The sequence below is a fragment of the Protopterus annectens genome, chromosome 15.part0, assembly GCF_019279795.1.
Source record: "Protopterus annectens isolate FY-2018-M chromosome 15.part0, PAN1.0, whole genome shotgun sequence".
Classification (NCBI taxonomy): Eukaryota; Metazoa; Chordata; order Ceratodontiformes; family Protopteridae; genus Protopterus; species Protopterus annectens.
Window position 1 is genome coordinate 281656738 of NC_056749.1, and position 25892 is coordinate 281682629.

Consider the following 25892-nt stretch of genomic DNA (forward strand, 5'->3'; position numbering starts at 1 on the left):
ACAAAACACATATGGTATTGGACTCTGCAAGTACTACAGTGAACAGGTAATCTAAAGGCTAATTTGCCTGTCCAGGGAAAACAGGGATGAAGCCCTGGTGTTACTCCTGGTCACTAAAACTTGCTTTTGAACAGATTCTCAGTAATGCAAGAGAAGAGAAAATGTTCCCTATGCAGATAACATTTCCAGTTTTACCCGCAGATCCTTTATGTTCAGTCTACAGTTATTTGGGACTTCTGCTGCAGCATTTCTTCTGTAGGAAACTTTTACGATGGTGGAGAAGGTTCACTATTTTTAGATGTCTCTAGCATTAGGCCACTTCTGGCATACTCATATACATTTAGAGACCAAGCGTACAGTTTGAAGCCACTTTATGAGTGAGCTCTACCTTATGCTGTGTGTATTTATGACTGAGCTCTACCTTACGCTGTATTTTTTTTAAAACACAGATACCCTGTCACCCTGTTAATTACTTGCACAGACAAATACATCACATTATTCTTCAGTCCCCTTTTTAGATGAAGCACAACAACTGGGCCAAAATTTTACTTTTATGACCTAAATGTCCACAGAAATGTAGTAACTTAGTTCGGGTGTAGTACGCAGACAATCAATACATAGGTTCTGAACAACTGCTAATAGCAGTCAACAGATCAGACATGGAAGTTATTTCCAACTTCTGCATTTTTGTTTCAGTTCAGGATTCCTCTCTTTCTAAAACATCAGAATCATTCACCTATAAAAACAGTGTCTAAACAGCCAGGACTGGCAACTGCCTCTTTATTCATGGATGACATTAACATAATCACCATCTAGGACGTCTGGAAACAGTATCTTTTTCTAAGCCTAGGTCTAAACTTTCCTCTACAAAATTTCACTCGGTTCCTTCAAATCAGTAAAGAACAGAGACAATTTCTTCCATAACAATTCCACAATCCACTTAGGACTTCCTCCAGCAGTATCGTAGAGATAAACAGACACTCTGCTGAATGCCCTCGTCCTGTTATGTCTGCTAATCCAGTCTAGTTCTGATATGTCTTGGCAAGAACGCTATAGATACTTCTGTAATACTTTTAAGTGTTACTTTGCACTACACATGAAAAAAGTGAAATTTTATACTCAAATGTCTAGCATGGTATGCAAAAATTCTTCATACCCATCCTGAAGTTTTGTACAAACATTTCAGCTAAACCACTGGTTGCTGGACAAGTTGGTGGGATAGTGAATAGACTAGACTATTATAATTTTACTTACCAAAAATAAAGATTTTTTTCTGACTTTAATGGAAGTTATGTACATGCCACAATGTTGTAGGCTGATGAGCAGGTCCATCCTTGTCACCAAAAAGACTAAGGCCATAAACTTTAGTCAGTATAATGGAAGATTTGTTAACACCCAATACCATGCAACTATGTTACCAAAAAGGCCCAAAAGAAAAGCCACACAGGCAAAAAAAAAAATCCAGGCAAACCACCGTTTCCACTGTGTAGTACCATAAACCTTCACAAAAAGGAGGCCCATGGGATATACGCAAATGACTCCTTAAAGAGACGTCATATCTAGAGCTAGTAGGGCTTGGCTTTACTTGCTTAAATGGATCAATAAAGATTTATAAATATTAAAGTTAATGAAGATTCAGAACCCATGGATATGCAACACTTGTATGCCATTCCCACTGCCATCTGTACAGTTATGCTAACAGGTCTCTGACTTAGCACAAACCTTCCATAACTAATCAAAACAAGAAACACTTGAGCATGCGTGCATTATGAATGATCATTTTCTCTGTGGAAGAGCATATACCTTTCCTGACTGTTATGTGCCCCAATCACTCAACTTGCAACTTACCACACTCCCATATTGATTTTTTAATTGTTTATAGTCTTGCAGTTTTTGCAGCGCTTTAAGCATGCTACTGAGATGCTCCCATCTATCCTTTAAGTAGTCAGCAAACCATCCAAGTATACCACTTCATAAAAACTCCTTGACTAAAGTTTCCCTTTGTTATATTAAAAATAGGTTCCATTCATCTCACAAGTGACAGCAAATGGCAATCTGCTACACACAAACAAACCACTATTGTATTAATCATTACTGTTTTTTTCTTTAAAGAACCGACACTTGCCAATAAAATCTACTAGTTATGTTGTAGAAAACAATGTCCCAATACTCCACATGGACAACAGCTCTTCCACCTGCGTAAATAATAGGCCTCAGTGCTTGTAGCCTGATTCCAAGTCAAATTACGCACGGCATTATATAAAAGTCACGCACTTACTGTAATGATGCATCTACATTGACAGTTTCACGCCCCTCACTTCTAGCACTAAGTCCAGCAGGTACTTAGTCAGCCCTGCTCAAAGCTTTCCCAGGTTTACCCATGATCATATCCTTAGCAATAAAGTTCCAGGCTACTCGAGCCTCTTCCCTTCCCCTTACCCACAATACCTGACAGCACCTAAAGGCCAATCTCTGTATCTCTGAATCTAGTGAAGACAGAGCAACTGAACAGGAGAAAGAAATGAAAGAAAGCAGACTAAGAAAACAGCCTCCACTAGGCCCAAAGGTCAGGGAAGATTAAAGGGAATGGTGACGATTAGACTGCCAGTAGAGCTTTATTGTTACAAAAATATGTACATTTAATTTCTAGTGTTGGGAGTCACATATTTGTCATGTCTACACGGTCTCAACCTAAGGACTCTTGAATGGAACTTGGAGAGTAAAGCCTTGAAAAGAGTGAACTACTATAGTGCAGTCATAGAAGAAAACATCTGAATGGTGGAACATTCTAATGTACCAAAGATGGCCACTAGTGGAGACCGCAAAAAAAAAAAAAAATAAATAAATAATCATAGAATCATGGCAACTGTCATAAAATGTCACAACAGTGAAAATGTAAACTTGGAGACTGTAATGAAGCTCTGGCCTAAGCTAGAAGTGGAGTGCCAAGCTCCAGTGACATTACCCTGTGCAGTGAGAGGCTGAAGGTGCACAGGTACACTTGCTTCCCAGAAATTCTGAAGGCAAAAAGAAATGTTAGAACCTCTCAGAGAGACAAGTTAATGGGCTGAACAGAAAACAGACATGTATGCTGTAACAGACAGAGACACTCCTAAATAACAGCTGCAACAGGCTTGCTACTGGAAAGTTTTAGGTAACGCTACAGTACTCAATAAGGAATAAGAAGGGAGAAGGCAGATCATAGGCATAGGCCAAAATCAAAACTTCCCAAGAGGGAGAGTGTTCTGAGACTTACAGAGAGGAGTTCTCCATCACAACATCCAAGGTGGGTGTGTGTGCATGAGGCACAAAATACCTTCTGCACCCAGTTTAAATGCAGACAAAACTTGACAGAAAGAGAGAAAGTGAGACAGGGAAAGAAGGGTTAGCTTCCCAAGAGACTAAATGATTTGAAATCTCTCTAGGGGAGTTGCTATACCAACTGACTGAATGGGGATAATAACAAAGGTAAACTTTACAGCTGGCTTAAAAGAAACATGCGAGATCAAACCATACCTGTGGTGGGTGAGCGTGTGTGAAACGTCCACTCAATGCACCCAGCAACTGGCTTAACTATGAAGCAAGTACTGGAGATCAGTCTTAAGGCCTGTAGCCAAAATTCAACCTGGTTGGAATGGCACAAGTAAAAAAAAAAATATGAAGTATAACCACTCAGCAGCTACCTTAACCGTTAAGAGTTGTTACAGGATCTCCATGTGATGGCCTGGAGTTAAGGTTGGCACAGTGAGATAGCAGCAATCCACATGCCATTTGAACAGACACCATATCCAGTGACCAGACCACAGTCCTCCCTGGGGATATATGTATATTAGAAATGCAGAAATATACAAACTACAAGATGCCTGCATCTGATGCATAGCTGTTCAGTGCATGAAGGGTGACTCCTGGATGACTCTGAAATGGAGGCAAACCACAGAAATGAGGCATGCCCTTGTACCTATCACCTTTTCAGAATACTTTCAAAGTTCAAGATCAACTCTAAAGGAGGCTGAGAACCATGCAGAGCTCCAAGGTTGAAAGCTGTCTAGCTGGATGCTGAAGGCATAGACGTTAATCCCAACAGGAAGAGTAGTTGAGGAAGATCCCCCAAAGAGGTAAGGAGCCAATAAAAGGACAGCATTTTGCAACTGAGGCTGAAGTACAGAAAGGCACTGACCCCGAGGAAGAGGTCAACCATGAGCTCCCAGCGATGTCTGAAGACAGAACCACAATGAGGCATACGGTGTCCAAATGCTACTAGAACCAAAACAGAGCTGTTTGAAAGGACCTAGAGCAAACCACAAGTCAAAAAACAACTATAGAAAAATGAACACCAGCTCAACATTGACTCCCAAGTATCAAAGATCCAGCCACATCCAACAAAAAGACTGAAAGGAATGGTGGAAGAAAGGCAGTGAGACAAATCGCTTCTGATAACAGGGCTGGTGACAGTGCAGAGGTAACTGCAGAGATGCACCCAAAATTAAACCAGTCAAGCCACACCTATCAGCCAAATCAGAGTAGTGAAAGTAAAATACAAGCCAAGTAATAGGACATGGGATAGAACTAAATATCCTGTCCTAGACACAAAGCAGATTAATGTCTAAACAGCCAAATGAATACAGATTTATTTTCAAACACATTCACTCCAGACAAAAGGAGAATTTACCAAAGGAAAAAGGCAAATGCTCGGTACAGACAAAAAGAAGCAGACCAGTAATCTCTAACAAAAAGGAACAGTCTGACATTGAAAGTCCAAAAGATACATGCAGGAGCAGAAAAGGGGGGGGGGTTGCACCCAACAGAAGATGAGAAAAATAATCAGATATTCTTGTGCCATTTTCCACAGCTAAAGAGATCTGGGGATAGGTCCTTAGGTGCTAGCAACAGGGTAGCCAGGGAATGTTTTATAAGCCAGGCTAAGTACCTGTCAGCCTTAGAGCTAGAGGTGAAGGAGATGAAACTCCTACTGTTAAGCATTTTATTTTACAGAAGGACAAATGGAGCTGCCCACCCTCTACACTTCATTGGACACCCTCTCTTTCAAGCCTCCCCCTCATTTTTTTTTTTTTTTTTTTGCAAATGACAGTAGTCTCATTTTGGAAAACTTGGTGGCCACACCCTGCATCACCAACATGGTGATTTTAATACCAAAAAATGTTCCAAGTTCCTCACAAAACACTCCAGCATGTAATTCAAACCATTTTGCACCAATTTAAACCCAGATGACATACCCTGGCTCAAACTTTTTTTTCAAAATTTAAAACCAGTTTCTGCAGTCAAATTCCACTCACACTAAATATTCATCTGCTTTTACCACAACAAAAAGAAAATTATTTTTGCTTTCCACAGTATGCAGTAACCTGTACCTTATCCAACACAAGCTTGAGTTTGAGGGAAGAAAGCCAACAAAAACAGCAAGGCAGGAATTCCAAGTGGATGTTATTTTCCTGGACTTTTGTCAATTGATTCACTAGATCATGAACTGCTTAATACAAAAAGTACAGTTTTGTACCTACCATAAATGTAGATGTTCGAAGATCCACATTGCTGCAGTCCTTACACTTGGGTAGTCCGCTGTCCTCGGTCGGCCCGAATATCAAGGTATAAGGCTGACGTCGGTCAAGGCGCATTTCACTGACATCAGGACGTCAGGGTACAAATGCGCATGACCGACGTCATATCCTCAGTCTTTTCTTGCCCCAGATGTCAGAAGACCCTAAAAATAAAGGTCAAAACCAAAAGACAGCAAACAACCAACCCACCACCCTTGCACTAACTATATGTACAATATATACAAAATACACAATATGTACAACCCAACCCACACAACCACCTCTAACTACAGAGGGGAAGGAGGGAGGTGGACTGCAGCAATGTGGATCTTGAACATCTACATTTATGGTAGGTACAAAACTGTACTATGTTCTTCATCTCACATTGCTGCAGTCCTTACACTTGGGTAGAATCCCAAAGCAGAGGTAAGGGAGGATGGCTAACTACAAGGAAGCAGGAGCTGCCAAGATGCCCTGCAAAACAGCAGTGGCAAAACCAGCCCTGGATTTAGAGTAAAGTGGCAGGTGATAATGCCTAGAGAAAGTATGCACTGAACTCCAAGTAGCTGCCTCCAAAATATCTTTGGTTGCCACTCCCCTCAAAAAAGCTGTTGAAGTGGCAGTAGCCCTAGTGGAATGAGGCCTAATCCCAGCTGGAATCTCCTTGCCATGATGGGAATAACAGAAAGCAATGCAAAACCCAATCCACTTAGAAATAGTTTGTTTTGACACAGGCTTGCCCTGAGAACTCAAAGCAAAAGAAACAAACAACTGCTGAGACTGCCTTATCCCTTTAGTTCTGTCCAAATAATATCGCAACTGCCTGTGTACATCTAAAGTGTGCAAAATCTTTTCCCCTTTATTTTGGGGATTTGCATAAAAAGTAGGCAAATGAATAGTTTGGTTTAAAGCCACACTAGAAACCACCTTAGGCATAAAGGAAGGATTAGTACGTAATGATACCCTATCCTTATGGAAAATCAAGAAAGGCTCAACCGCCATAAGGGCCTGCAATTCAGAAACCCTTCTTGCAGAGGTAATTGCCAACAAAAAAGCAGTCTTCCATGACAAATATTTCAACTCAGAAGTAGCTGCAGGCTCAAAAGGTTGTAGAGTGAGTTTCTCCAACACAAAATTGAGATCCCAAGCAGGAGTAGGAGCTCTTCGTGGGGGTCTTATATTCTTTGCCCTCTAAGAAATTGCTTGAACAAAGGATGAGAAAACAATGGTGGGTCACAATCATAGTGAGCGAAATTGCTGCAGCATGAACCTTAATAGAAGAGAAAGACAAACCTTTGTCCAGTAACTCAGTAAGATATTGAAGAGCCACACTCAAATTAGGCTCAGAAACATCAAAATCTTTGCTGCACTCCAAAATAAAAATCTCTTCCATTTATCTACACTTTCCTTGTACTAGGCCTTCTAGCTTCCAAAATCACATTCAAAACTTGTTGTGGAAGTTGAGACCCTCTATGGTTCAAAACAGAATATGCCAGGCTGTTAGGTGAAGAGAGTGAAGTTTGACATTGAGCAAATGGCTGTCCTCCTGTGACAACAGGTGTGGAATCGAAGGCAAAGGCCATGGAGGCTTCCAGACTTCTCAGTAATGGGTACCAGTGCTGTCGAGGCCAATCTGGAGCTATTAAAATCATCCTTGGCTTGTCCTGTCTGACCTTTAGAAGTACCTTTGGGAGGAGAGGCAGAGGTGGAAAGGCATACACATGAAGATTGCTCCAATTGAAAGAAAGAGCATCCACTTTCCAAGCTGTGGGATGAAACCTTTTGTGCAAAACTTTGGCAGCTGATGGTTTAGTGGAGAAGCGAACAGATCTATGTCTGGAGTTCCCCATGACACTGTCAATTTCTGAAACACATGAGGATCCAATTTCCACTCGTGGGAATCCATAATTCGTCTGCTCAACACATCTGCTAAGGAGTTCTGTGCTCCTGGCAGAAACCTTGCCTGAAGATTGAGTTGTAAACTGAGAGCAGTCTCCCACAAAATCATTGCTTGCCTGCATAGAGGATAAGAATGCGTTCCCCCTTGCTTGTTGATGTACCATATGACAGTCGTGTTGTCTGTTAGAATCAACACCTGCCCTGGAAGAAGTAAATCCTTGAAAGCTATTAATGCAAACTGGACTGCTAACATCTCCTTTAGATTGATATGTAGATGTTGTAGTCTGGCAGGCCACTTGTCTTGTATCCACTTTCCATTTAGATGAGCTCCCAAGCTTTGTCTGAGGCATCTGTCGTTAAAATCTGACTCGCCTCTGGCCGGGTCACAGAGAGTCCCTTGTTTAGGTGACATTCCTGAGCCCACCACAAAAATTCCCTTTGAATGCAAGGTATTATTTGAATGACAGTGTCTAGATCCTGGCAGTGCTGTGTCCATACATTTTGAGATACCATTGCAGCTTCCTCATATGCAGTTTGGCATTGGGAAGCACCAGAATACAAGATGCCATGAACCCTAAGGCTTGAAGGACTGTCCTTGCAGTCAGCCCGGACTGATGAGATAGCTGATGGAAGTAAAGGGATAGACTCTTTTGTTTGTCCGTGGTTAAAAGGCCATCTGGGATGCTGTATTCAGTCTCACACCCAGAAAGCACATGTCTTGAGAGGGTACTAGACTGGACTTTATTTCGTTCACAGAATACCCTAGGCATCTTAGCACTGCTATCACATATTCCAAATGACAAAGAAGCTCTTCCCTTCCTTGAGCCAGAATCAGGCAGTCGTCCAAATAAGGATAGATCTGTATTCCTTTCAGCCTGAAGAAAGCTATCACTGGAGCCAGAACTTTTGTGAACACTCTGGGCAGTAGATAAGCCAAAGGGCAATGCAGAGAACTGATAGTGAAAAGTCCCAGCTCGAAAACGCAGATACTTCCTGCAACTTAGTCTGATAGGAACATGAAGGTAAGCCTCCTTGAGATCCAAAGTTACCATCCAATGATCTTTGCCCAGCAGAGGCAAAAGTTGTTGTAACGTCAACATTTTGAACTTGGGAATGTCCAGATAAGTGTTGAGGATAGATAGATCCAAAATTGGTCTCCACATGTTCCCCTTCTTTGGTACTAGGAACAGGCGAGAATAAAATCCTAGGCCCACTTCTGGCATAGGGACCGGCTGTATGGCCCCTAGTTGAAGTAACAGAGAAATTTGCTTGTGAGCCTCTATTCTTTGCTGAGGAGGAACGTCTGGCATGCCTCTGAAAGGAGGCAAGGTATGGAAATAAAACCTGTAACCTTGGTGTATGATATCCAATACCCATTTGTCTTGGGTAATTAAACTCCAATTTTCTTTGAAAAGTGCCAACCTTCCTCCCAAAGGTGCCGCCAGACGAGAAGGCTCTGGCAGCTGAAAAGGTAGGTCATTGGGTCTGTTTACGAAAGGACTGACCCCTGCCCTCACCTGAAGACTGTGCAGGAGAACTCCCTGTTCTAGGCCTGAAAGAGCCCTGAGCTCTGCCCCTACCACGTCTAGATCTACCCCTAGACTGGGAATCATAAGAAGGATACGTCCACCCTTTAGCAGGCCAATTTCTGCTAAACTTTGGAGGCTGAACCTGCAAAAAATCTTTAACAGTCTGCATAGACTTAGCTTTGTCTTCCATTTTCTTTAAAACTGCCTCAACAGCAGGACCAAACAACATGTCAGATTGTAAAGGAGCATCTAAAATCCTTGTTTTAACATGTTCAGACAAATTTTGATCCCTTAGCCAGGCGTGCCTGCGAAGAACTGACCCAGTGGCAGCCACCCTAGACGAGGCCTGTACAGCATCAAAACCACATTGCAAAGAATGCTTACCCACCTGTTCAGAAACATGTACTAAATCTTGCAACTCTTTACAATCAATACCTACTGCCAGAGCATCAACCTTAGACTTTAATTGTGAAAGGAGATAGTTTTGGTATTTTAACATGTGAAACTGGCAATTCAAAGCCCTCATAGCAAGAGTGGAAGAAGTATAAACTTTCTTTCCCCATCTATCCAAGGCCCTAGCCTCTTTGTCTGCAGGAACCGGATTCTTAACAACAGAAGCCTTAACACCTTTAGGTCCCTGGCTAACAGTTTCTGGGTCTGCCCTAGGACTCTTAAAAAGATACTTATGAGCTTCAGGCACCCTGTAATACCTATCCGCTTAACAGGAGCAGGAGGCAAAGAATCAGGATTAAGAGAAGCCTCTGTAAAAACATCTTCCACTACATCCAAAACAGGAGGTATAGCCAAAGGCCTATGCTGGGGTAAAAACAAAAATTCCCTAAGCCTTTTCCTGGAATCAGAGAAGTCCTGACCTTCCCACTTAAAATGCTCCCTCATGGAATGAAGAGTTTCTGAAAAGAAAAATCCTCAGGAGGAGAAGCAGAAGGAGTAGAATCATCCACATCAGAATCAGAATAAGGAGAGTACTCCTGCAAGTCTTCAGCCGAAGACTCTGACACATCTGAAGCCTGCTCAAAACCCCCCAGCTCAGGCTCCACCCTAGGCCTCTTATCAGGAGGGCATAGAACCCTAATCAAAGTAATCAAATCTTCTGCCATTTTAAGCATATGCTTCTTGGGCACAGTACCCGAAGAGCTAGGAGTAACACCAACTGAAGCTAAACCTGGCCTGCCCCTGGGAGAAGCCTTAGAAACAGAAGGAGAGGGCCTAGCCACCCTAGGAAGGGAGGGGAGTATAGTAACCTGAGAAGCCCCCTCAGCTTGACTTGCCTCCTGAGAGGCCACATCTTGTAATACTAAAGTCTCACCCTGGGAACACAAAGAAACCTCCGGTGGAGCCACCGGCTCCACCGACACCTCTAAAGAACCGGCGTCCGGTACAGACGGTTCTTCCAGCCTAGGCTTAACTGCTTTGTCCTTGCGCTTCTTTGAAGAAGTGGAGCATCCGGCGGCATTTTATAATTGCACCGCTTCCCAAAGACTAACCTTGCACAATCCAACCTCCTCTTTATAGTGCGTTTATTAAATCTAGCACAAGAGCGACAGCCAACAACGTCGTGCTCAGGCCCTAAGCAAGGAATACACAAAGTATGATAATCTCTATGCGGTATCTGTTTCCCACAAGAAATGCAATTATTGACTTTTTCTGACATCCGGTAAATCACTGAGGCAAGAAAAACTAAAATATTCCCCAACGGGGTACTTAGCCAACTTTGAACTCGGTCTGAAACTTCGAAATCGAAAAATCTCAGAACGCCAACCGGCACTTGCAATGCTGCTTCTGCATCGGACCATGCGGCAAAAAAGACTGAGGATATGACGTCAGTCATGCGCATTTGTACCCTGACGTCCTGATGTCAGTCAAATGCGCCTTGACCAACGTCAGCCTTATACTTTGATATTCGGGCCGACCGAGGACAGCGGACTACCCAAGTGTAAGGACTGCAGCAATGTGAGATGAAGAACATTTTGTAAAATTCATGGCATCACCAGGAATCATCAAAATGATAAAGGACTCCCTGCATTTGTTTTTTCCCAGGTGCTCCTGTTTCCTCCCACCTCACCAAGGCACGTGGTACTGCTGCTCCAGAAGCTGTCCATCATTGTGTATGCATGCATTGCAATGGACCTGCACCATGTCCAGAGCAAGTTTCAATGTTTAATTCCCCACCCCCACAATCCTGTAAAAGGATAAAGCAATTTATTGGAAAATGGATGGATAGAAGAATATATCAGGAACCTGGATACCCATGAAAAGGGGTGTACTGAGGGATCACTCATAGGTTCAATGTTATCTATCATCTAATCTCACTGACCTAAGATCCCCACAACACATCACGTGCGCCAAGTATACTGGGCAGCACCAGACAGATAAAACGTATTTCCAATAGTAAAAAACACAAGGAAAGACAAGTTCTTACACAGCCTAACCGATCATGTTAAAACAAATAAGCTAGAAACAAGCTAGGAAAAATGCTTCTTATGAGTTTGGAGAAAAAAAGAACAGAATTGCCATTCTTTTGGGACATGTCTGGAACACTAAAAATTACAAAGATCTAGGAAAAGCAGATGATGTGCCACTACCCTTTGAGAAACATATAAATATTCAACATTTAATGTTTGAAGAAAACAGGGGTTACTTCGGAAATTTGTGTCTAGTAGAAATTCATGTATTATGATACCCTGTATACATCACTCTTAAGGTCAATGACTAAATATGGAACTTGCTTACGGAAAATGTTAATACGAATTAATTAAAATAGAAAAAAAATTATATAACCTGAGTAGGGTGGCAAGAAATCATAACATATAATTGCAAGGCATTCAAGTGCCAGGCTGACAAACTCTGCATGGGGTATGGATTGGGGTAAGTGATACTTGGATATGCACATCAATTTTATATATGCTGACTAAACTTGTCATGAATTACATGCCATAAATCTGCACTATTTTGCAATAAATCCTGCCGGAAAGTAAAAAAGTATCCAAAAAAACAAACAAGAAAGTGATACCACAACCAAAAACTTTATTAAAACAATAAAAATGAATTAAAAGCAAGATGAGCGCTTTCAGCCTCAGCCTTCTTCAGATCTATCGAGTATCTGAATCACTGTTATCATTATATAGGGGGGAGTGCCTAATCAGATTCATCTTTTCAGGCGACGCCTTTTTAAATCCAGCTTTAAATGGGAGCAATTCATTCAGACTCGGCTCCTTGTCCACTCGCAAGTCAGCTATCCATTTTATTTATTCATATTCCATTAATTCCTTCAAATTACCTCTTCTTGGACTAGGATATACCACTTGTAGAGCCATAAACCGAAAGAATGACTGTTGTTCAGCATTACATGTTTGCTTAAAGCATTTGTAGAGATTTTATTTTTTTACATCCCTTGGATGCACTTGCATCCTAACTCTAAGTTGACAATTCGATTTTCCAGCATAAAAACTTGTACATTGCGTACAGATTGCTACATACATAATGTTTTTAGTCCTACAATCAACATATGTTCTCAGGCTATATGATCTATGCATTGTTGGGTGTTGGAAGCTTTACTCTTGCAATATGTAAGGACAAGCTGTACAGTGGCCACATTTAAAGGTACCATATCTTTGTAACCGTATATTCCTTGAGTTTACATGTCTATCTTTACATAATAATTGTTTCAAGTTCATAGGTAGGTACTAGGCTATCTGCCCGAAGGCATTCATAAGCCTAGCTAGAATGTGTTGGCTTTCGCCACCCCCTTAGATTAGTTCCCCATGCCTCTGTCCAGCAGAGCCACTGAAGTGATCCCTGGAGTAAACTTTCCGTTTCCCATCCACTCGTCAAGGTTTCTCTTGAAGAGTGTTAGCAAGGAGCTCTGCCTAATGTAGACTGGAATTTTGTTCCAAAAGATGGGAAATTTCTGGGACAGGAATCTATCCCTCCAGCATGTGCTATTTATTGTTGTGGTGAGGTTTAGATCCCTAGAGCGTGTGACTCGAGGGGATATGCTTTTCTTTAGGTGGAGCATGTCCAACAATTCTGGGTTGGACATGGCCTTGTATGTCAGGCAGAGATCACCTCTGAGTAGGTGGTATGCAACAGAGTACAGCTGGAGTTTCTTCAGTTGAGCTGCATAGGGCATCTGTTAGAGGCCAGTGATCCTCTTGGTGAGGTACTTCTGTGGTCTTTCCAGCTGTTGCAGGTGTTTTGTAAGGTACATCCCAAATGAGGCGTTGTACTCTATGATGGGTCTGATGAATAGAGGGGCACAATGACCTTTTTTGATCTGGATGCGAACCCTTTTGGGATTAGGTGGGCCACACAGAAGGATTTTCTAACCATTTTGGCAATGTGATTAACAAAGGAGATATTACTATCTACTTGGGTCCCCAGATCCCTTATTACGTCTTCCATATTTAGGGGACTACCACCTATGTGGTAGTTTGTTGGTACTTTGTTTTTTCCAAAGGGGATGACTATGCACTTTTTGGCATTTAGCTTGAAGCCATGATTTTGACACCAGGTATCTGTCTCAGTGAGACCCTTTTGGAGGATGTTCTTTGTCAGCTGGAGAGTCAGTTATAGCCCCTAGTTTGCAGTAGTCTGCAAACTTGGTCAGCCATAGTCCTCCTGTGCTTGCCTGTACCTCTGAGAAGTATATGCTGAACAGGTGGGGGTCCTAGGACTGAGCCCTGGGGAATGCTACTTGTAACCGGTTTAGAGTCGGACCTAGCTCCTACAACTCTCACCATGTGGGTTCTGTCCGTGAGCAACCCATCTTGTGAAGTAGGGGTTTATGTTCACGCTGGTGAGCTTGTCTATAATACCAGAATGGGGAATGGTGTCGAAGGCCTTAGTGATGTCGAGATAGGCTGTGTTTACCACCTTTCCCTCGTCTATAGCCTTGGTAACTGTCTCAAAGAAGTCCACCAGGTTTAGGATGCATGATCTGCCCTTAAAGCCGAACTGGGTGGGGTCCAGTGTTTGGAGGTTCCCAATGTCTCTGTTAATGAGTTCCATGATGATGCGCTCCAGAGCCTTGCAGATCAAGCTAGTCAGGCATACACAGCGATAGTTCCCGGGGTCTGTTGTGACTCCACCTTTGTGGAGCAGAATAACCGTTGCTGTGCACCACTCTTTGGGTATGTAGCCTGTGGAGAGGCTTAGTTTGAACAGTGTGTTTAGGTGGGGGTTAGTTCGTCTTTGAGCTTGTGTAGGACGCAGCCTTGGACACCGTCCGGTCCCACTGATGCTGTGTTTTTGGCTTTCGAGAGGGCTGTTGTAACCTGAGTGTCTGATTTCAGGGGCTCTACATTCTTCTGGTATGGTTATGGGCCCTTTTGGGGGTGAGAGGGGGGTGAAGTTTGCACTGAACCTGTCTGCCAGGATGTTGGCGATATCGGTCGGTTCAGTCTATTTTGTGCCATTCTGCACCAACTCTGAGCATTGCCACTTAGATTCGTGACATAGCTAAAGAATGCCTTGTGGTTATCTTTGGAGTCCTTGGCAGTTTTTCGTTCGAAGCTCGCCTTGGATGATTTTATGAGGGATCGTAGTTTCTTGCTAATACTGACCAGGGTTGTTTTCCCTTCATGGGATTTTACTCTTTTTCTGTACTAGTTTCCTCCTTCTATTATATAGCTTGTTTATGGCAGGGGTCCACCAGACTGGTTTCCTTTTCTTGGAGGAGTGAGTCTTGGTTTGCTTGGGATAGCATGATCCATGCATTCTTGTAGGTGCCTGTAGAATGCATTAGTAAAGGATTTTGCAGCTTGGACAGTGTTATCCTTTAGCATGGGGGCTTTGAAACTTTCCACCTCAGTCCTAAGTAACGTGAAGTTTGCTTTTGAAAAGTTTTTCACAGTGGTTTCCTTGTCTGGGGGTGGAGGTGGAATGTGGATATCCAGAGTGATTTGTTTATGGTCAGATCTAATCAGCGAGGGGTTGACTTCTGGTGTGGAACACCGGTCGCCCATGTTGGTGATGACCAGGTCCAATATATTGTCACCTCTGGTGGGAGTGTTGACCAGTTGATCCAGGGCGTTTGAGTTTATAAATTCTAGGAAATGTTGGGCAATGGAGTTAGTACTTGAGTAGTTCTCCCAGTTAATGTCTGGGTAATTGAAATCACCCAATATTAGGGTGTTTGGTAGACCTTTATGTTTTCCAGTGTTTCCAGAAATGCAGAATGGTGGTCCTGGGACATGGTGGGTGATCTGCAGCAAGCTACAATTTGAATTGCAGTTTTGCCCATTGTTAGTTGCATGTGGATGATCTCTGAAGCATCGTGCTGTGCCACTAACCTGGATGTGTGGGTATCCTTGACGAATATGGATACTCCCCCGCCTTTTGCATCTCGGTCCGGGTTCTGTGGCCGAAATGTATGGTATGAGTTGTAGCCTGGTAGTGCTGGGGTGCTCTCTGGAGCCTTAAACCAGGTTTCTGTTACTGCACATAAATCGATTTTCTCCATACTGAGGAGTGCCTCGAGTGCGTGCATTTTGAGGTTTAGACTTCTGGCATTGAGTAGCATTACTCTCCGTTTTTTGTTACTTGTGCTATTTACAGCGGTGGGTTTGTCTTTTTTGAGCCTTGCCTAAAAAAGGCACTATGGGGGTGGCAAGAGCCTTGGCCAGTATTCGAAAGCCTAAGGGTGACAGGTGCAAGACATCTCTAGTGAAGCAGCATGGCTTGTCGAGCATGTCACCCCAGGCGGACAGACACTGTATCCCCTTTGAATGACATCAGAAATTTAGCCAATTGTTGAAATTGATAATTTTTTCTTTATAACATGGTATCATTTTTGGTGAGGGCAGGATGCTACTGAGGGTCAGAGTCATACCGGCCTGGACTACGTGAACAGAGAGCTCTTCCATGTCTCTTTTCATGTTGTCCAGGGAGGTACGGCTAAGGTCATTCACACCAACATGGACAATGACAGAGTCGTATTTGTACTTGTTCTGGAGTGACCTGAGTGCTTGTGTTATGTGGCGGATCCTGGCACCCGACAGGCAGCTAACAGTAACCTTCTCCTTATTCAGCCTAGTGAGTGGGACGTCAGTGTGCCTGACTATAGAGTCACCTACTATTAGTGTGTTGGGTATGTTATTTTACCTTAAGGGCTGTGACTGCGTGGCATACTGGTTTTAAGTATGTGTTTCATGGTTTGTGTTGGGGGGTGGATCTTGCTTGGATGTCTGCTTTGGAGGTCTCTGTTGCTTTTGCAGGTTTTTATTTAGAGCCTCCAAGTATGTTTTTGTGTATTTATGTGTTTTTTGCCAGCGCTGGTTTAATGGGTTATCTTGTTTTTATAACAAAAACTTGGTGCATCTCCTACTATTTGTCTTACAGACTCATCAGCCATCAAAATCTGCCAGTTTTTTTCTCAATATACCACATATTTGCTTTGGGTCTATATTAAAAGACCAAAGAGGTGTTTCATCAAACACCTCTTGGTCGGCACATAAACAGCAAATGCTCAAAACAGAGATTTCTTTCCTTGGGAAAGGAATCGCTAGCACAAATACACACACACACACACACACACACACACACACACACACACACATACACACACACACACACACACACACACACACACATTCAAACATAACAAAGTGCCACACACCCCCTAACTAAATACACCAACTCTGAGATCGCACTACAGTGAGGAAAGGGGCAAACACACGGGGATGGCCAAGCGGTTTCTTTCCCAGGGAAAGAAATTGCTGTTTTGAGCATTTGCGCTTTAGTGCGTTCGCTCTTTATGTGTTGACCAAGAGGTGTTTGATGAAATGCCTCTTCGGTCTTTTAATATAGACCCATTGCTTCACATCTTGGCTATAAGTTAGCATACATCTCATAACTGGTGGCTCCGATTTTCTTGTATAACCACTGTCACTCCCAGTATTCTTATAAAAATACAGTCTTCCTTTAGTTTTCCTCTGTTTTATTTCTAATGCGATATCATAGACTTCTTTCTCTTTATATCCCCTTTCTCTCAATATAAATTTGGCATCCAACACTTTCTCCTCATATCTACTGTCCTCCGTATTGAGCCTGGACTGTCGCAAGAATTTGTTTTTGATTACATATAGAAATATATCCCGTGGGTGTATACTCCATCGATGTAAAGAGTTACTTCTCCAACATTCTTTCCTAAAGGTCCGAGTTTCAACAGATCCATCTGCTTTCTCAAGATTGTAACATCCAAAAAGTCGATCTCACTCTTTGAGCTGTTCACTTCAAAGTCCAAGAATCCAGTGGTCGTTCTTAAACAGTTGACGAACATATTCAGCTCCCTCTCCTCACCATCCCACAGCAAAAAAAAATCATCCACAAATCTCTTTATAGTACAGGAGCTGTTCTTTCCATGTATTACAGTTTTAAATACAAAGTCCAGCTCCCATTGTGCCATAAGTATATTGGAGTAAGAGATGACACATGACGTCATCATCGCTATCCCCCATTTCTGTATAAAGTAGCGATCATCATACATGAGGATGTTATTCTCCAAGATGATTTCTAATAGGGAACATAATTGCATAGTTTCAACAGCAGTATAATCATTGGTGATGTGAAGGAATTTCCTAATCAATTCAATACCATATACATTTGGTATGACAGTAAACAGACTTCTTACATCCATATTTACTAGTAACACCCTTGCATTTAGTGGATTAGTCTGACAATACGATGATAAACTTATTAAGAAGTCTTCTTTATCTCTCAATACAGTTGTGGCTTTATTCAGCGCATCTTTTAATCTTTATTCAGTGTAAATAGACAAGGGCTCTGTGGCCCATCCAGCCCCAGAGACTATAGGATGCATCAGGGGGTCAACTTGTTATTTGTGAATCTTACAAAGACCTTTTAGTACTGGAACAACTAGACTGTTTATACATGCTTCCTGAACGACATTTATTTTATGGAAAAATTCTCAGGAAAAATTGTTTTGCTACAGAAACTATGCAGTCAAATTTTTAAAGTTTTGCTGGAATTTTGACAATGACAGAATACTTTATTTGGATGTTGAATTAACAAAGGACATGTTATGGACATGTTTTATTTCATAGAAAAAAAATACTTTTCGAACATGTACCTACAACTTGATAGCTGGCATCCGGTTTCTCAGAAGAAAGCTGTGGTAAAAGGACAAATGGTCCGAATAGCCTGTATGGTATTACTGACAATGAAACAATGGTTGATACATTTTTGGAGAGAGGATACCCATTTAAATTTGTATTAGACATAAAGAACAAAGTTTTTAACACAAGAAGAAATATTTTTTATGTCTCTATCTTGAACATAGAAAAATCTGGGCAAGAGAATAGGCAATTAAAAATAGTTGAAAATAAAAAATTTTAACAACAATGTTAAAAAGTTTATTAACATTTACACTGTCAATATTAAAGCAATGGGTGAGTGTTTAATATGAAACTGGAACATTTTTAGGCTGGACAGCTCCTTGTACAGCAAAATGGGTAAGAAGCTGATTTTCATGTTTAGGAAGGACAGCTAGCTCCTTTAAAGATTGGCTGGAACAAAATAAATCGAAGAACGATAGGTTTAATAATAATAATAAAAAACAGGGATGTTCAGATGCGGATGTTGCTCGCAATGCCCACGTATTAAAAGAACAGACACTTTTAAAGTTAGGGACAAAGTCTATAATATTAGTAGTCTTTATTCCTGTAATTCAAAACAAATGGTGTATCTACCCATCTGAGAGTTATGCGCTGTACTTTATATAGGGAAGACCAGCAGAAAGCTGAAAAATACATCTAAAATATGTTTGTAAATTCTAAGAAATGGGAAAACAATGAATGCTTTGTTTAGACATGTCAAACTTTTCAAGAACATAAATTCAGTTTTATGGTGTTGGACCAATTAAATAATGATTCAAGAGGTCATATCACAGAAGATCGTTTAAGTAAACGTGAATTAGAGTGTCAATTAAAATTCAATGCTACACGTCATCTAGGGTTGAATGGTGTATTTTATATTTTACTGATTGATCAATTTTTAGTAAGCTTGTTAGCAAGTCTTTTAGATATGTTGTTTATGATCTTGTAGTTCATTTGTCAGGAGTGAACATGTGATCTACTTTGTATTTACATTTAAACAGTCTGTTTTAAAAGTTCTAACAGTTCTGAAGAAGTTCCTTATGGAATGGGAATGAAAGTGATTAGCTAACCTGTATTAAAAGTATTTTACTAGAAACTATCCCAAGCGTCGTTCTAAGTGCTACAGGTTGTTTCTTGGTAGACTATGAGGATGTCTAACATCCTTCACTCCACTCAACTATCTCATAATTCCCACTTACACAACACATCGCTGTAATCATCATGCAGAAGTTTCACTTTTTACAAAACATGTGTGTTTGTTTATTGTAAATGTGTATTACAATTGTACATGCTCTACATTTTGTTAGCTGATGATAGTGTATTCCAGATGTGTACTTTTCATTATACGTTTGCTGTCCCTCAGTAAATGCAATTTTGATTTTCTTTGTATTCCACAGGCTGCAAATGAAATTGATAACATATGCTCTACTCTGGTAAACAAATTTAAATAAATAGTTGGAGTAAAACAATTATAAAGGGTCGATGTAAAGAAGGACATGGTTTTGCAGCACTTTAGATAATTTGACAAGCTGGACTGGTCTGGTTAACATGTTGGACAGATTAGAATTTAAATCAGCCACAGACTGCTCCTGAAGTATCACATACAGGGAGGAAAGAGACGCATATACTAGTCTGCTTTAGTGAAACATTAAATTTTGTCTTCACTTTGGCAACCTAGAAAAGTTTACAAGGTTGGTTCCTTCCCCTACTATTTTTAAGACCTTTGTGAGACTTCATGGGTATGACCCTACACAACCTAAAGAAACTGAAGAGAAAGCAGGCACAGGAAGATTCAACAAGGTCTGATTGGCCCACCATTAAGAGTTCCTTTTAACAAATTCCAGAATGTGTACTAGAAAACACTGAGGATGTTGGTCTTTAGTCCATACAAAATTGATAAACCACTATATTCTTTTTCATGTGCACTATGGCTAAAGGAATCATTTGGACAGTGGAAGCCATGTATCCCAAAATCCTGAGGTAATCCTTCGTAGTTGTCATGGTTTAGTATGAAAATTCTATGAACTGGATATGGCAGAATGCAACCCTTTCTGGGGGAAAATAAGCCATAATAAGGGGTGTGTCCAGTAGGCATCCTAGAAATGTCAACCTGTGAAAAGGAAAAACAGAAGTTTTTTTTTTCAGACTGAGATGAAAACCTAGATTTTGAAATAGATTCATGACAAAGAGAAGAAATCTATAACAATTCTTTAAAAAAGTCTGCAAAAAATAAGACAATTGTTCAAGTATGGGAAAATGTGGATTCCCTGTAGCCTGCAATAAGCAGTCACTAGAGTTAAAACATTGTGAATACCCTTGGAGCTGTGGAATGTCCAAAGGGTACAAAGGAGGACTAAAAATGTAAACTAGATTCAGAAATCTTTAAAATATTAAGTCTCTGTGAATAGGAATAAGAGGACTGCTTTTTGTTACTTTGCATCTCAACGCCTAAGTGAAAGGATGGGGGCCTTAAGACTGAGCATTTTGAGTTTTGGAAATTTTATTAACAGGTTGAGAAGAGACAGGTCCAACGCAGGATATCCAGCTTCCCTCTTTCTTGGGTTCTAGGACAATGTTTTCCTTGTTGGGATTTGGAAACTCTCTCTTAGGGATAAAAATGGGAGGAAACCAATGAGTCTGATTTACTGGGCGAGCTGTAACTTCTAGGTTTGTAGGGAAGGGTTTCCAGTGTCACCTGTATCTATCCTGAACCCAAGAATCTGTTGTGATTTGTTTCCAAAGAGGGAAAGACACCAACATTGCTTACTAGATTTGAGTGGACAGCCAGGGTGTTGAGGGGACAGATTTGGTACCAGAAGATAGTCGTGTTCTTAGTTTGGGGTAGAGTTTGGACTCCACTCCCTTTTTTCCTTTGAATCCTCATGCCACTGCAACTTTTTCTTATATTGTTGTTTGCCAGAATTTTGCTGGGCTTTTTTAAAGGATTTCCTAAAAAAGGCACAGGACTAGAGTGGCAGTTCCTGTTGTACTCTGGAATAGTAGATTGAAAAAAATTGCTTAAATCCTTGAATAATTTCCCCCCTTTCATCAAACCTCTACGATTTCTGCTAAGGAGCAACCAAATAAGACTTCCTTGTCCAAGGGAGCATTAAGTATCTGGGCCATTACATCTTCAGGCAGAGTTTATAATCTAAGCCAATCATACTGGTGCATAACAGAACCTATGACAACTGCATCAAGTAAATTGTATGGATATTTTAGGGTATGCTTGACTACTTAAAACACTGAATAAACCATGTTAAGTACAGTGGATTTTCTTTCAGAAGAACTTTTTCAGCAATGATCTGACCGATATCTGCAAAAAAGTTGCAAACAGAAACTTGCCAGGTGAACCTGACAACGGATTGTCCTAAAGGTTAATGTAGGGGATGTATAGACTCCTTAACTATTTTTAACTTTGCCCCATCTGACTTATAATTTGAGTCATTGGTCAAGAAAATAGCAGCTGGATCTGCCTGAGGGTTACTGAAGAGAAACTTGTGGGATTGGGGTTCCCTGTAAAGCATACAAGGCTTTTGGGCACAGGAGTCTCTCTGTCTGGAGATATGCATAGTTAAAATCATCCTCCGGGGCTTCAATGATAGGAGGAATTGTAAGAGATTTGGAGTACCCATCTGAAAAAGTTCATGGTAACTTCTGCGTGTGTGTGACTGCATCGCTGAGATTTTTATTTCTTCCTACTGGAAAAGATCCTTTATCCTAGCAACAGTGTTTTATCTGACTCTCCTATACAAGAAATGTATTTTTGGACATTTTCCTCAGATTCTGATATTAAGGTGGCAGGAGAGAAAACCTCTGAATCAATGTCCGTTCCTTCTTCTTTTCCCTCTGACTGGGAGAGAGGGAAACTGTTTAATTTCAAATGGAAGATGCTGAAGGAGAAGACTCTAAAGATTGAAAAGCCCGTTAGCAAAACTACCCCTCTTCCTGAGATTCTTTGGCAAAAGGGGAAGATATTTGGTCTTTTGTGTTTTCTTTCTCAAGGTATTAAAAGTAACAGACCTGGAAGCATCAGACATGTTTACATCCATTGCACAGCCCACTGCCTCTTTGTTAACCACCAATTGAAGTATTAACATCCATCCCTTCTGAAAGAACAAGGCAGGTTTCTTCCTTCTCTGCCATAGCTGTTCATCTCATCTTTGAAGATGTACAAGATTCTCGACTACTAGTGGCATCAGAGGGGTCAGGAGCATCTGAATGATGATCCGAGGACTCTGACAAGGTCACAAGAGTCATTTGTTGAGGGCAAGCGTGGAAAGGCTGAAGATGAAACTGCTTTAGAAGCCTTTTTTCCAGATTTTTGTTTTTTATGAACTGGAAAGGAGACATCAGAGGAAGTTGACCCAGTATCCATCATGCATGAGTTAGGGCCTTCAGCTATTATTGATTTTTCAAGACATATGAAGGCTATTAAATGAACTTCTAATAGTCTTGGGAGTGAAGAATACATAAATCTGACAGGGGCAGATGTTGCATGCCTCCTGTAGACAAAACAATACAAAGTAAGCATGGAAATGTTTATAAGGTCTCTGCCTTCCACAGAGACACTTACCTTTTCTGCTAGGCACAAGAATTTTCTCAAAAAATGTACTCAAAAAAGTAACAGAAGTCCTTAGAGAGGTAATTATCTGCCCAAAACTTGAATGGGCCAACCGTCAAAACACTAAAGCCAAGAAGACAAGGTCTGACTGAAATCTTCAATGGCAAGAATGTTCTGAAGTTTGGCACAATACATCTTTATATCAACATGCGCTCATGCTTCCTTGGATGTAAAGTGCATGTGGAAGGCATGCAAAAACTTTGTACACTGGCTGGATGTCTGATCTTTAGCAGGATATGTCCCATATAGCTTTATGGTACTGCAACAGTGATCTAATGATGAACATAACACATTTTCTGATCCATACATTGGGGAATAAAGGAGAAAAGATTTTTTTTTCTGTTTATACAGTACGTTAGTGCCCTGGGTACAACAGACAAATGCATACAGTGCTTCACATAAGAATAACAAAAAATGCAATTAGTTTAAAAAAACATAGAAACCAACTTATTTTTCTTATTACATTAGAAATGAGTAAAACACTTGTGACTCAAAGATCTGGTCCTGTCCACACAAAGTTTGAGTTGTCTAACAGTGCAACAAATATTCACCTCAGTTATAGAATTAATTCGGAAAGAAAACAGGTAGGATAACAGACCGACTCATGTTTGCTTCCATGGCGAGTGTCGGCACAGTGATAAGCTAGTTTGAAACAAAATCCTCCATAATTTAATTTTCTAGAAGGGTAGAATTTACACAATGTCTACAACTCAACCTCTTTTAGTTAACATAATGGTTACTAGAAATATAGCGTTTTTCATAAGTATTTAAATTCAATTCTGCAACTACTTCAAAAGCAAGAACAATCAATTTTTATAAAAGAAAGCAGAAGTACTATGGACAGACAGGATCTTTGCTGAATAAGGAAAGTGTTTCTCAAAAAAGTCTTACATGCCTTCAGCAAGGATGAGAGTTTTGATTAAAATTAAGGGATGGCAGCAAAGTGCAAGTAAACAAAAGAGAGAAAAAAATATTAATCCTGTGTCAAAGGGCTGAGAAAGGAAATCTAGTACTGCTGGCACTGGGGTTGTAAAGAGATACAATTCTGGGCAGTGGTAATGACAGAGAAGGAAAAGTCCCTGCCAATTACAAAAAATGGAGTAACCATGCTGTTAGATGGAGGGCATGACAGTCCAGGTGAGGCCAGATGGTCGGGGCAGGAGGGTTCTTATGAGGTCTCATACCTCAAGCCAAAAAATGAGGCTATAAGAATGACTTGGGACTTGTTCTGTCTGCCTTTCTGTATGAATTTTAGAAAAACAGGAAATGGTGGGACAGTGTAAAGGCATCTTGAGGGCATTTCTTGGTGAGATCATCCCTGGGACACTCCTGCAAAGGAAAAAGGAAATGTTGCTGCTACACTTGGTATTGATTAGAGATGCAAACCGGTCATAGCAAGGCTACATGTAGTGCTGAAAATGGTACTACTGACAGGATACTTATAAAGAATCAGCAAGCAGTACTGTGAGAATTAATGTCCTGCTACTTTTAAGCAAAATGCAGTGTCAGTGGCGCAACATGTAGTGGACTCAGCTTTGGTGCAGAAAGATGTCGGTTCTATTCCCACACCTGTTAGACTGATTGCTGACACTGCAGTGCAGCATAAGGGGGGGGGTGCTGCACTCTCCTAGGTGTGCCATCCTTCTACAGTATCTTGGGACAAGGAGTCCTGAAATGCCTACAGAGTGAGGACTGCCTTCACCTCAAGTACACATACATGCAAACAGAGTTCTGACTGTGACCATACACCTTGGACAATCATCCCCAGATACCGAACCCACTCTAGGGCAGAAGTGTCCATGGTGACAGCCACAAAAGGATCAGAGACTTAAACAGCTCTGCTGGAGTACAGGAATAAAGTAAAGACCATGGCTCAGGTGATAAGTGTTTCACTAGCAGCTTTGGCACCTGCTGAAGCTGGTGGAGAAAAGAAAGGAGTGATGAGGCTTAATCCTGTCTGCCTGCCTGCCCTTCTTTGGGGTGGGGGGGTGCTGATGGGTACACCTCCAAGGTAGACTCCCCAGTGGAGACCAAGGATCAACAAAGAGCTGCTTGTCTAAAAGGGGGGCATTGCCAGCTGATGAGATCATGCAGTGAAGTGGTGTGCATCACAAAGGCCTATTGCATGCTAACAAGCATGTGTTGTGAGAACATGTACTTCAAAGAAAAAAGTCATCTTTGGAATGATGGTGCAGCTCTCTGTACACTCAATCCTTACTCGCAGGGAAGAAATTGGCCATAAGGCTCTTACTCATGGTGAAAGAAAGGGTCAGTAATACAGCCAGGAGGGTTAGCTTGATGGTCGGAGAAGGACTGGAGCAAAACCAATTTGGAATGGAATACCCAGAGTTAGGTTTGGAGTGTGAAGTCGCCAAGTTTCCAAATGAGATGCAATATATGTTTGTCTTTTCAGCTTTTCCTGGTTAGGGGTCGCCACAGCGGATCTCCGGACCGCTAATGATTGGCACTAGATTTTTATGGTGCCGAGTTGCCAGCCCGACGCCCATTCACGCATGTCTTTTCAAATGCCACTCGACCGCGGGGAGGACATGCAGACTCCACACAGAAGGCACTCCAGCAGAGAATCGAACAGAACCTTTTGTTGTGAGGCAATAACGCTACTGCTGCACCACTGCGGCTGCTCAAATGAGATGCAATATATAAAATGAGATGCAATATATAAGCAGTGTAAAACATGAGATATTGTGTCACCAAATCTGCTAAATGGTCTAAACGTACAACTTTCATGTATAATTTGATGCAAGAAGCCAAGAATATAGCTGCTACTATTAGAACCAATACACAGACACTGATTAGTACTGCAACAGTTCGAGACTGAATGGTCCAAATTAGCAAATTCTCCGACAAAGATCCTGGCTGAGGGAAGTCATATTCTACAGAACAGAGTGGTTACTGTACATCCTGTAAATGTCAAGATTTGAGAGGACTCTGAATGGGACTACAGTGTCCACTGCAATTCAGAAAGACTGGAAGAAACACAGATGACCACCTAATAGCTTTTTGGGGGAATAAAACTGTTTAAGCCACTCAAATTCAGTATAGACCTGTGGTACTTTGCCATGTTTAAGTGCTTAAGAGAATCTGGAGTAGTAATCTGATCTTTTCTTATCTGGTGGGACCTCTTGAATGG

At 41.3% G+C, this 25892-nt stretch overlaps 1 protein-coding gene across 1 annotated transcript in view; it reads right to left on the bottom strand.

Annotated features, from left to right (window-relative positions):
• The window catches only part of PGRMC1 (progesterone receptor membrane component 1), a 602020-nt gene that overhangs the window by 263845 nt on the left and 312283 nt on the right, over positions 1-25892 (bottom strand). The gene's annotated exons all lie outside the window — the stretch shown is intronic.